Here is a 12,083-nt window from a genome sequence, read left to right on the forward strand (position 1 = left end):
AATAGTCATGTCAAAAACAGTCAAAATATTAACTCTGGACTTAATGAAGTTGTGTGATGTCAGGTCAAAATTGGGCAAGGAAATATTTATCTGATTACCACATACTAATAAACCACAAACCCACATCTCAACCATAGCCCAGCTGATCAATCACTACTCCTCCATGTTTAACACCACCTAGAGGAAGCACTTAGGCATACAAGGGAACAGAATGTACTCTGGATAGGGATCTTCAATGTCCATCCAACCGAGCAGGCCAGTACTAAAGGACATAGCTGCTAGAATAGGTTGGTGGCAGATGGTAAAGAAACCAACAAGAGGGTAAAACAATTTATCTGTTACTGATGCATCTGTCCATTACAGTATTGCCATGAGTGACAATCACACAGTCCTGTGGAGACAAAGTCCTGTTCACATTGGTAATATCCTCTATGCTAAATGGAATAATTTTTGAATGGAGCTGGCATCTCAAGATTGAGCATATCTGAGATGCTGCAGTTATTAAATAACAGCACAACTATACTCCAGCAAAATCTGCAAACCCCAGAGCCTGTCATAACCCTATTCTACCATTACCAAATGGCTAGGCTGTCAGCTTTGTTCAATGAAGAGTAAAGGAGGGAATGCCAGAAAAAGCAACAGGCACACTTCAAAAATGAGGTTTCAATCTGGTGAAGCTACAACATAGGTCTGCTTGCAAATTAAACAGCATAAGTAGCAAGTGATAGACAGAGCTAAGTGATTTCACACGAACAATTCAAATCTGAAACAAACATAAAGAATTTGGATATTGGAACTTCGAAACAAAAATTGAAAGTGCTTGAGAAACTGAGCAGGTCAGGCAGCATCTCTATGGGGAAAAAAAGTGTTAGTATTTTAAATCCAGTGATCCTTGGCAGATCTAAGCTATGCAATCCTGCCACATCTCGAGGAATGATCCTCGACAATTAAACAACTTAACAGAGAAGGAAGCGTCCTAAATATACCCTCTTCAATTAGAGGGGAGCTCAGTACACCAGTGCATATCACGGTGCTAAAGAATTTGCAATAATCTATAGCCATAATTGCCAAGTGGATGATCCATCTTGGCCTCTTCTAGAGGATCCAAACATCACCAATGCTAGTCTTCCACCAATTTGGTTCACTCCACATGATATCAAGCGATAGGTGAAGGCACTGGACAGAAGAAAGGCTATGAGCCTTGACAGTGCTCCGAGCCAAGCTGTTCTAGTACAGCTTTAACACTGGCACCTAGCCAGAAAACTACCCAGATATGTCTTGTGCCCAAAGTACCAACCCAGCCAACTACCACTCAATCAGTCTAACTGCATCAAGAGTAAAATGATGAAGTGGTCATCGTCAACAGCACTATCAGGGATCATTTGTTTAGCGATAACAAACTCATTATTGTTCTGTCTGGGTCCCATCAAGGTCATGAAGTCACTACAGCCTTGGTTGAAACACAGACAAAAGAGCTGAATTCCAGTGGTGAGGTGAGAGTATCTGCTCTAGACCTCAAAACCACATTTGACCAAATGTGGCATCAAAGAGTCCAAGTAAAATCAAAGTCAATGGGAATCAAGCGTTAACTCTCTACTAGTTGGAATCATGCCAAGCACAAAGGAGATTAGTTCTAGTTGTTCAGTCAAGTCAGCACCAGGATATCTTTGCAAGAGTTTCTCAGGGTAGTGTTGCGGCCCAGCCACCTTCAACTGCTTCATCAATGACTTTCCTTCCATCATAAGAGTAGAACTGGAGATATCTGTTGATGCTGTACAATTTTCAGCACCATTCAGGACACCTCATCCTGTAGCAATCCAAGTTCAAATACAACAAGACATGGACAACATCTAAGCTTGACTGACAAATGCCAAGTAACTGTCATGAAATTATCATCTCCAACATGAGAATATTTAACCATTTCCCCAGGATATTCAATAGCATTATTATTTCAAAATCGACCATCGTCAACAGCTTGGGAGTTACTACTGAAACTGAACTGGACTTGCAATATAAATACTGAGGTTACTTAGATTCTATTTTAAATTGAGACATTGTGAACACTTGATATTCTGGTTTCATTTCATGTTTTTGGCATCTTGATTAGAATTTGATTGACTGTTAACAAGGGAGGAGAAAGTGAGGTCTGCAGATGCTGGAGATCAGAGCTGAAAATGTGTTGCTGGAAAAGCGCAGCAGGTCAGGCAGCATCCAAGGAACAGGAGAATCGACGTTTCGGGCATAAGCCCTTCTTCAGGAATGTTAACAAGGAAGTTTGTACTCACATAGGATCGTCACTGTCGAAAAACTATCCCCAAATATCCCTATGCTGCAGATAAAGGAGAACTCTTCCTCACTCCAAGTGCTGCAAACCAGCTAAAAGAAGGACAAGGGAACTCCAGTGCGTGTATAAAATCAACTATTGCAAAAATTGTCAGTTTAACAGGTAATGTCAACTCTGGTAACCTACTAGTTACCTCCATTGTAAAAGTCATAACATTCAACTATCTGCAACTTGTGAATGATTGAAACACTGATCTGTATATGTATTTTTCAATATTTATCTTTCTTGCCTAACTTTTAATCTGTGTGTATGTTTTCTGTTGTTAATTGTTTTTTTTAATTGCCAGCAAATCTGGATGCATTACACTCTGCCCACACCTCCAAGTCATGAATGTCAATAATAAATAATTGAGACCCCAGGAATGATCTTTATAGCACTCCTTTAGTTACATCTTTTCAGCCAAATAAAGACCTATTAATCCTGATCTTATATCTTCTGGTGTTAACCAAAACACAAACGTTTAGTCACTGCACAGAATGCAATACAGAAATTCAGTAAAGATGTTTTGATAGTACCTTCCAAACCCACAACCACAATATAGGTCAAAGGCAGCAGTTATATGGGAACAATACCACTTGCAAGTTTCCCTCCAAGTCACTCACCATCCTAACTTGGAAATGTTTTGGTGTTCCTTCAGTGACTTTGGGTCAAAATTCGAATATCTTCTGCAAATAAAAGTACACATTGTTCTCCTTTCTCAATTCTGCTTGCTATATCCTCAAAGAACTATAGCAAATCTGTCAAACATGATTTCCCTTTCACAAAACTGCAATTCTGGTCTCCTTCCTATCAGAAAGATGTTGTGAAACTTGAAAGAGTTCAGAAAAGATTTACAAGGATGTTGCCAGGGTTGGAGGATTTGAGCTATAGGGAGAGGCTGAGCAGGCTGGGGCTGTTTTCCCTGTAGCGTCAGAGGCTGAAGGGTGACCTTATAGAGGTTTACAAAATTATGAGGGGCATGGATAGGATAAATAGACAAAGTCTTTTCCCTGGGGTCGGGGAGTCCAGAACTAGAGAGCATAGCTTTAGGGAGAGAGTGGAAAGATATAAAAGAGACCTAAGGGGCAACTTTTTCATGCAGAGGGTGGTACGTGTATGGAATGAGCTGCCAGAGCATGTGGTGGAGGCTGGTACAATTGCAACATTTAAGAGGCATTTGGATGGGTCTATGAATAGGAAGGGCTTGGAGGGATATGGGCCGGGTGCTGGCAGGTGCGACTAGATTGGGTTGGGATATCTGGTCGGCATGGACAGGTTGGACTGAAGGGTCTATTTCCATGCTGTACATCTCTATGACTCTATGTTAGTTTGGCTTGATTGCATTATACTTTTCTAACTGCCCTGTAATTTTTCTTCTTTAATAATATATTCTAGCATTTTCTAAACAGCATATGTGAGGTCTGTAATGATTGGGGGGAAATGGAGGAAGTCACATTAGAGGTTTTCAAGCTATCATAACTGTCCCAAAATCAAGTGAATTCAGGGATATTTCAACAATGCCTCCATTATCTCTGTCACTTTCTTTAAAATACTTGAATTCAAGCCATCAGTGCCTGGCAACTTATCTATCTTTAGTCCCATTAGTCTGTCCTATCAAACAGGTATTGGTGACTTTATAAATGGCTGAAGCTGAATGGTTTCTTGGGATATCACGCTCATTCCCCAGTGGATCCCTAGAAGATTTCCGAAAATGTAGAAGTTCAATGCAATAATCATTTTCACCCCACTGATTTTGGGTACCCACCCTATCCTATGGTTTGCACATAGCCCTGTAGTATTACCCAGAGATTGATGATGGCCTGTCTTGACAGCTTCCTGTGCAATTCTATGGAACCCCATTCTCCTGGTACACTCTCTGTTCAAACAGTCTCTATTAAATATTGTTCATGAGTGTAATATATGGAAGTAATTTAAGATTCCAAAAAACCCTGGGGTATGGGCATGTTCTGTTTTCAGTTTTGCTCCTGCTGCATTTCACTTTTAATCCTTTTATGACCTTTCAGTAACAGGTTTAACATGTTGACACTGCTGAACTAACACTGGTACCTCATGAAATCAGTTGTGACGATGCTATTGCTTTAAGAAGGTTATGTTGTCCTTGGGTTTTTTTCCCAGAAGGATTGTAAACGCAGAGTTGCCAAACGGTCTGGCTTGGATGGGTTTTAGGGCCAAGTTGATAACAGTTAACAAATACTGCCTCAGGCAAACGACTTTCAAAGTTTAAACAAAAACACTTGTACAATGTAATGGGAGTGGCCAGTTATAGAGTCATAGAGATGTACAGCACGGAAACAGACCCTTTGGTCCAACTCATCCGTGCTGACCAGATATCCCTACCTAATCTAGTCCCACTTGCCAGCACCCAGCCCATATCCCTCCAGCCCCTTCCTATTCATATACCCATCCAGATGCCTTTTAAATGTTGCAATTGTACCAGCCTCCATGACTTCCTCTGGCAGCTCATTCCATACAAGAACCACCCTCTGTGTGAAAAAGTTGCCCCCTAGGTCTCTTTTATATCTTTCCCCTCTTACCCTAAACCTATGCCCTCTAGTTCTGGACTACCCCACCCCAGGGAATTTACCTTGGCTATTTATGCTATCCATGACCCTCATGATTTTATAAACCTCTATAAGGTCACCCCTCAGCCTGCGACACTCCAGGGAAAACAGCTCTATCCTATTCAACCTCTACAGCTCAAATCCTCCAACTCTGGCAACATCCTTGTAAATCTTTTCTGAACTCTTTCAAGTTTCACAACATCCTTCTGATAGGAAGACCAGAATTGCATGTAATATTCCAACAGTGACCAAACGAACGTCCTGTACAGCCACATCATGACCTCTCAACTCCTACACTCAATACTCTGACCAATAAAGGAAAGCATACCAAATACCTTCTTCACTATCCTATCTACCTGCGACTCTACTTTCAAGGAACTATGAATCTGCACTCCAAAGTCTCTTTGTTCAGCAACACACCCTTGAGGACCTTATCAATAAGTGTATATGTCCTGCTAAGACTTGCTTTCCCAAAATGCAACACCTCCTATGTATGTAAATTAAACTCCATCTGCCACAGCTCAGCCCACTGGCCGATCTGATCAAGATTCCGTTATAAACTGAGGTAACCTTCTTCGCTGTCCACTACACCTCCAATTTTGGTGTCAACTGCAAACTTACTAACTATAGCTTCTACGTTCACATCCAAATCATGTATATAAATAACAAAACGTAGTGGACCCAGCACCGATCCTTGTGGCACTCCATTGATCATAGGCCTCCAGTCTGAGAAACAACCATCACTGTCTGTCTTCTACCTTCAAGCCAGTTCTGTATCCAAATGGCTAGTTCGCCCTGTATTCAGTTAGATCTAACCTTGCTAATCAATCTCCTATGGGGAACCTTGTCAAACACCTTACTGAAGCCCGTATAGATCACGTCCACTGCTCTGCACTCATCAATCCTCTTTTGTTACTTCTTCAACAAACTCAGTCAAGTTCGTGAGACATGATTTCCCATGCACAGAGCCATGTTGACTATCCCTAATCAGTCCTTGCCTTTCCAAATACATGTACATTCTGTCCCTCAGGATTCCTTCCGACAACTTGCCCACCATCGACGTCAACGTCACCGGTCTCTAGTTCTCTCGCTATCCTTACCACTTTTCTTAAATAGTGGCACCACGTTAGCCAACCTCCAGTCTTCCAGCACCTCCCCTGTGACAATCAATACAAATATCTCAGCAAGGAGCACAGTAACCACTTCCCTAGCTTCCCACAGAGTTCTGGGGTACATCTGATCAGGTCCTGGGGATTTATCCACCTTTATGCATTTCAAGACATCAAGCACTTACTCCTCTGTAATGTGGACATTTTTCAAGCTGTCACTATTTAATTCCCTACATTGTATATCTTCCATGTCCTTCTCCACAGTAAACAATGATGCAAAACACTCATTTAGTATCTCCCCCATCTCCTGTGGCTCCAAACAAAGGCCACCTTGCTGATCTTTGAGGGGCCCTTGTCCCTCCCTAGTTATCCTTTTGTCCTTAATATATTTGTAAAAAGCCTTTGGATTTTCCTTAACTCTATTTACCAAAGCTATCTCATGTACCCTTTTTGCCCTCCGGATTTCCTTCTTTCGTATACTCCTACTGGCTTTATACTCTTCTAAGGGTTCATCCGATCTATCCTGTCTCTACCTGACATATGCTTCCTCTTTTTCTTAACTAAACCCTCAATTTCTCTAGTCATCCAGTACTCCCTACATCTACCAGCCTTTTCTTTGACCCTAACAAGAATATACTGTCTCATTTCTGAACGTTTCCCATTTTCCAGCTATCCCTTTATCTGTGTACATCTGTCCCCAATCAGCTTTTGAAAGTTCTTGCCTAATACCGTCAAAAGTAGCCTTCCTCCAATTTAGAACTTCAACTTTTAGGTCAGATGTATCCTTTTCCATCACTATTTTAAAACTAATAAAATGATGGTTGCTGGCCCCAAAGTGCTCCCCCACTGACACCTCAGTCACCATCCCTACCTTATTTCCCAAAAGTAAGTCAAGTTTTTCCTCTCTCATAGGTACATCCACATACTGAATCATGAAATTTTCTTGTACACACTTAACAAATTCCTCTTCATTTAAAACCTTAACACTATAGCATTCTTCCAGATAATTGAAATCTCTTTACAAATTTGTTTCTTAATTTCCAGCTGACTATTAGGGGGTCTATAATACAATCCCAATAAGGTTATCATCCCTTTCTTATTTCTCAGTTCCACCCAAATAACATCCCTGGATGTATTTCCGGGAACATCCTCCCTTAGTACAGCTGTAACGCTATCCTTTATCAAAAATGCATTCCCCCTCCTCTCTTGCCTCCCTTTCTATCCTTCCTGTAGTATTTGTATCCTGGAATATTAAGCTGCCAGTCCTGTCCATCCCTGAGCCATGTTTCTGTAATTGCTATGATATCCCAGTCCCATGTTCCTATTCATGCCCTAAATTCATCTGCCTTCTCTGTTAGGCTTCTTGCATTGAAATAAGTGCAGTTTAATTTATCAGTCCTAACTTGTTTGCTGTTTTGTCTCTGCCTGTCCTGAGTGTTTGACTCACTTTTTTCAACTGTACCCGTGTCAGATTGATCTCTTTCTTCACTATCTCCCTGGGTTCCCACCTCCCTCCCACCCTCCCTCCAGTTTAAATCCTCTCGAGCAGTTCTCCCATACTACTGGCCTGGTCCATGACACTGTTTACACTGCTTTTGTATTTACACTTAGCTATCACTCAGGGCCCAGAAAGGTTCAGAACCATATCTGTTTATGCACTTCTACAGAATGTCTTTGAGTGGATCCCAAACCTCACCAGTACACTTGCTGCCTCAGGCACTATGCCTCTGCTTGCCTTATTTAAAGAGGCTGCAAGCCCTATTGGCTTCCCCTCAGTGCTTCAGAAACTGTCTTTCATCTCCTCTGAGCTACCCCTCAACTTGGTACTTGTGATGATCTCCTCATCCCTTTACACAGCAGTTTCTGTTCCAATGGAAAGCAGCTCCATAATGAGTGGACTTTGTCTCAGAGTCTAAGACCCGACATAGATTGCACAAGTTTAGAATTAGAATTTAGATTTAGATTTTATTGCCACATGTACTCAAATATAGGAATACATGAGTACTGTGAAAAGTGTACAAATTTGCCATTCACTGGCACCATGTTGATTATTAAACCATAACTTTTAAAAACCTATAATTTTTATAAAAACAGAAATAAGAGAAAAAGAGCCAAAAGGGAGGAAAATTGTCCAGATTTTAAAGAAAGAAAAATGTCTAAATCTTGAAGTCCTAGTTCTAGAGTCTTGGAGAACCTTAAAGTCTCAAATCAATCACCAAGACAAGCCACTTTCTTGCTACTGCTGCTGCTACCACCTCAAATCAACAGGAGGCAATTTGCCACCACCTCAGATTGAAAGGAGATTTGCCCTTACCCCAATCACTAGGGGGAGTCACAAACTTTTTGAATGTTCAGGATCTGATGGCCCATGATCCCCATATATTACACATTTTATTTGCACTAAAATCCATTCAGTTGCAATAAATGAGATACAAATAAGCGCTTTTTTAATAAACTCAATTGTCTTCCTGCCACTTCTATCAGCATTGTCACATTGCTGCCTCCTCACTACTGGAATAATGCAGCAGAGTTTCCATCATGGGCTTCCTCCGACACAGCACCTCCTGTGCAATTCTATGGAATCCCACCTTCCTGGCTCATTCTTTGGTCCAGCAGTCTCTACTAAATTTTGTCAGTGTCTGTAATGTCTATCAAATATTTTTCGCTTTTTGCCTTTGAGGAAACAACTTGAATGCCTAATAGGCCATTAGTTTAACTACATTTTGTGTCAACAAGGTTTTGTTGTTTTTAAATTTACATAAATATATTTTCTTTTATAGAGACAACATGTAATTGTAACTTTTAAAAAAATATTTTATAGGAAAACTGTAATAAATCTAGAAACATGACAGTGATATCCAATGAAAATCCCTTATTTGAAGTGTTGGGAAGAAAGGTGGAGGGCCACTAAACATCGGGGAGATCAAAGTGAATGAGAAATGCCAGCATCTGCACATCTGTGCCTGCATAGGTAACCAAGATCTGAAAAAAATATGGAATATAGTAACCCCAGAAATTTGAGGATTCTTAGTCCATTATCATTTTGATATGTAAAAGTGCTTTCTCTTTTAGGAATGACTTATACCAGTTACAGGAAAAAAAATCACTCCCAAGATATCTATAATAACAGGAAAATATGGTTAAACATTTCTGACAACACCACTCCTCTGAACACCATTCTTCTCTCTTCCCCTTAGACTGACAGATATTCATTGCCATGCCAATAATATGCCCCCATTGGGGATTAGCTATAGATGTCAGAAAGTCAAGCAAGAATTGCAGATCTCATTGAGAATGAGTTATTATGTACAGAGTTAATTTATTATGCAGTAGCACCCGCAACTGCACAGGGTCAGTTTACAGTCATATGAACAGAAAACAGCTGTGTGTAAATCCAACCAGACAAAAACAGGTTTCAAAGTAAAAAATCATTGAATTTGTGAGAAATATTCATTGCATTAGAAATCTACTACAGCAAATATTAGCTGTATTCAAGCATTCAGCTGTATCTCTATATATAAACATTGTGTTCTTTTGGGATCTGTGCCTTGATATGAATTTCAGATTGAGAAAATGTTAATTTCGATCTTGGCTAGTAAGAAAGAACTAAATTTGACAATAGCATATGTAACAAGTCCTTTAAAGATCAACAGGGCATAGTGATCTCTGTCTAGTTAGTTAGTAATTAAATATTTATTCAGAATGCAAATATTATTGATGCAACAAAGAATTACTTATGATTGTTCGAAACTCCCAAATGCTGCCAATCATTTACAGTATCTAGAAATTCACATCAAGAAGCTAATTTTAAGATATTACAGAATCATGTAATGAATGTTAACCTTAAAGTAGCTGCCTTGTACATAATAAGGTTGTCCATTAATGATGTGCGATTTTTAAAACAGTTATGAGAAACTGCTTGACTAACATGCACCGCAATGTTTCAGGGAGGATCAACCTCATCTACAGATTGCAGTATGACCACAAAACAAAATTTTCACAGACGTTAAGAGTTTATTTGGAAGAAGAATCCCAACCATAATTTATAACATTTGTTGCTTAATCATTACTACCATTATAAATAATCTGTATTAACTTCAGCATTGTTGAGAACAAGGCACAGTTTACATGTACTGCAAAACTAAACAATATTCTAATCTCAGCTATCGAGAAAGTATTAGTAATTCCATCGAATTGTTTTTACAACGATATTAGGTAGACTTTTGTGTGTGTATTTTGTCTCCCTTAATTTTGTACAAATAAACTAATTGGAAGCCATGTCAATCCATTGCTAAATACTCAAGTCCAGGAACATGCTTTGCCATTTTTCTCTATTTTTTATAACTTCATAATTTTTTGTAGTTATTCAAAACTACTTACATAACAGTTAATAAAAAAAATTGCTCAGAATTTCATGCACTCCTTGATGTCAATAGCTTACCATCTGAAGGGGCTGACAGGAGCTTTTGTACCAGCTGCAACCTCTAAGCTGGGGGTGTGGTGAGATGTTGCCTGAGCTTTTCTGTCCCCTGAACTGCAAAAAAGTTCGATTCACTTTCACAACATTTCTTTTGAACTGGCCAATTGCCATGTACCAGCAGAATTGCATACAGCCATAAGGGAGGCGTGTCTCAATGAGAAAGACCCTAAATTTGTTTTATTTAAAAGCTTATCCATGACTTCTGTGAATCCAACAAGCTGATTACTTTTCAGAATATCAGGTTGACAATCCATATGGTAACAACAGCTAAAAAGGTAAAAACTAAACATTTCAAAAGTTATGCTGTTTTTTCCAAGATAATTTTGGAATTAACTTTCATTGTTCCCTACCCTCTATGTTCTTATGTTACTTAAATAATTGTAAAAAATAACATGTTGATATGTTACTGTATTAGACATCCAAACAAAACCTCTCCCGTTATAACAACTCTGCCATAAGATCATTAACAGTAATACCTGCTACTTACCAAAGCAGCTTTAGAAAAGTTAATGCAAAATTAAAATGTGCAAACAATGAATCTGTTGAGTAATTTTCAAAGAAAAGTAGTTTAACTGTTTGTTTTATTTCTTTCTCAGCCTATAATGTAACAGTGACCTCTAGAGGAACTAGACTGTAGGTTTGTAAAATATCACATAAAACATGAACAGGTAAAATTTGATCACTTCTGAAAACTAATGTAGGGATCATGATGTGCCATTAACTAAAATCTATTAACAGCAACAAGTTAACCTTGTGCTACCTACTCATTTCAATGATTTCAGCACCCACTGCGTTGCTGGTTAGTTGGATGCATAAGTTAAGGGTCAATAGTGCCAGTAGCTAGTAGTGGACAGTTTTCTTGTTCTAGTCATTGTGTTACTTTAAACAAAGGTGTACATGCACTCACTGTTGTAACAATGAAGGATTGGATCATTATTGAGGCATCATCCTTCACAACATCAATTTAAATTCTCAGGTACAGCATATTTCATGATTCATTTCAAAATGTCAAAGCAGGTTGAGAAAGTAGCTAATAAGACATAAGAGGGGGTTTTACAATAAGGGTATCAAGAATGAAAATGACAAATCTTTACTAAACATTGTTCTAATCTCAACTAGATATTGTCTCTTGTTTTAGGCAAAATATTGTTGCAAGAATGCAAAGGAATTAAAAATGATTTAGGCAAGATTCATGAGAACGATTCCAGGGATAAGGAACATCAGTTCCATAAATATTATGGAAAAGCCAGCGCGATTCTTCTTGGAGAAGATTAAAAGATTTAATAGAGGTTTTCAAAAGCATGAGGGGTCTGGACAGAATATATATAGGAAACACTATTTTCATTGGAGGAAGGATCAAGAACAAGAAGTCACCAATTGAAGATGACTAACAAAAGAAGGTACTTGAGGAAAAATCTATGACAGTGATTAAGATATGGAATGCACTGCCTGAAAATGTGGTAGAGGCAGATTCAATCAATGCTTTTGAAAATAATTGGATAATTATACGAACAAAAATACATTTGCACAGTAGAATCAATATGTCCAGGCAGTGGGACTGGGTCAGTTGCTCTTTCACAGAGCTTGCA

At 39.1% G+C, this 12,083-nt stretch overlaps 1 protein-coding gene across 1 annotated transcript in view; it reads right to left on the reverse strand.

The window, feature by feature from the left end:
• Nucleotides 1-10,520, reverse strand: part of col21a1 (collagen, type XXI, alpha 1) — a 474,425-nt gene extending 463,905 nt beyond the window's left edge. The window contains exon 1 of the mRNA XM_087979161.1: nucleotides 10,456-10,520. The gene's annotated coding sequence lies outside the window, so the exon portion shown is untranslated. The remainder of the gene's footprint in view (nucleotides 1-10,455) is intronic.
• Nucleotides 10,521-12,083: the final 1,563 nt, after the last annotated feature.

Source organism: Chiloscyllium plagiosum, unplaced genomic scaffold, assembly GCF_037043375.1.
Source record: "Chiloscyllium plagiosum isolate Xiang-an unplaced genomic scaffold, Cpla_swu_hap1 HiC_scaffold_3, whole genome shotgun sequence".
In the NCBI taxonomy this organism is placed as follows: Eukaryota; Metazoa; Chordata; class Chondrichthyes; order Orectolobiformes; family Hemiscylliidae; genus Chiloscyllium; species Chiloscyllium plagiosum.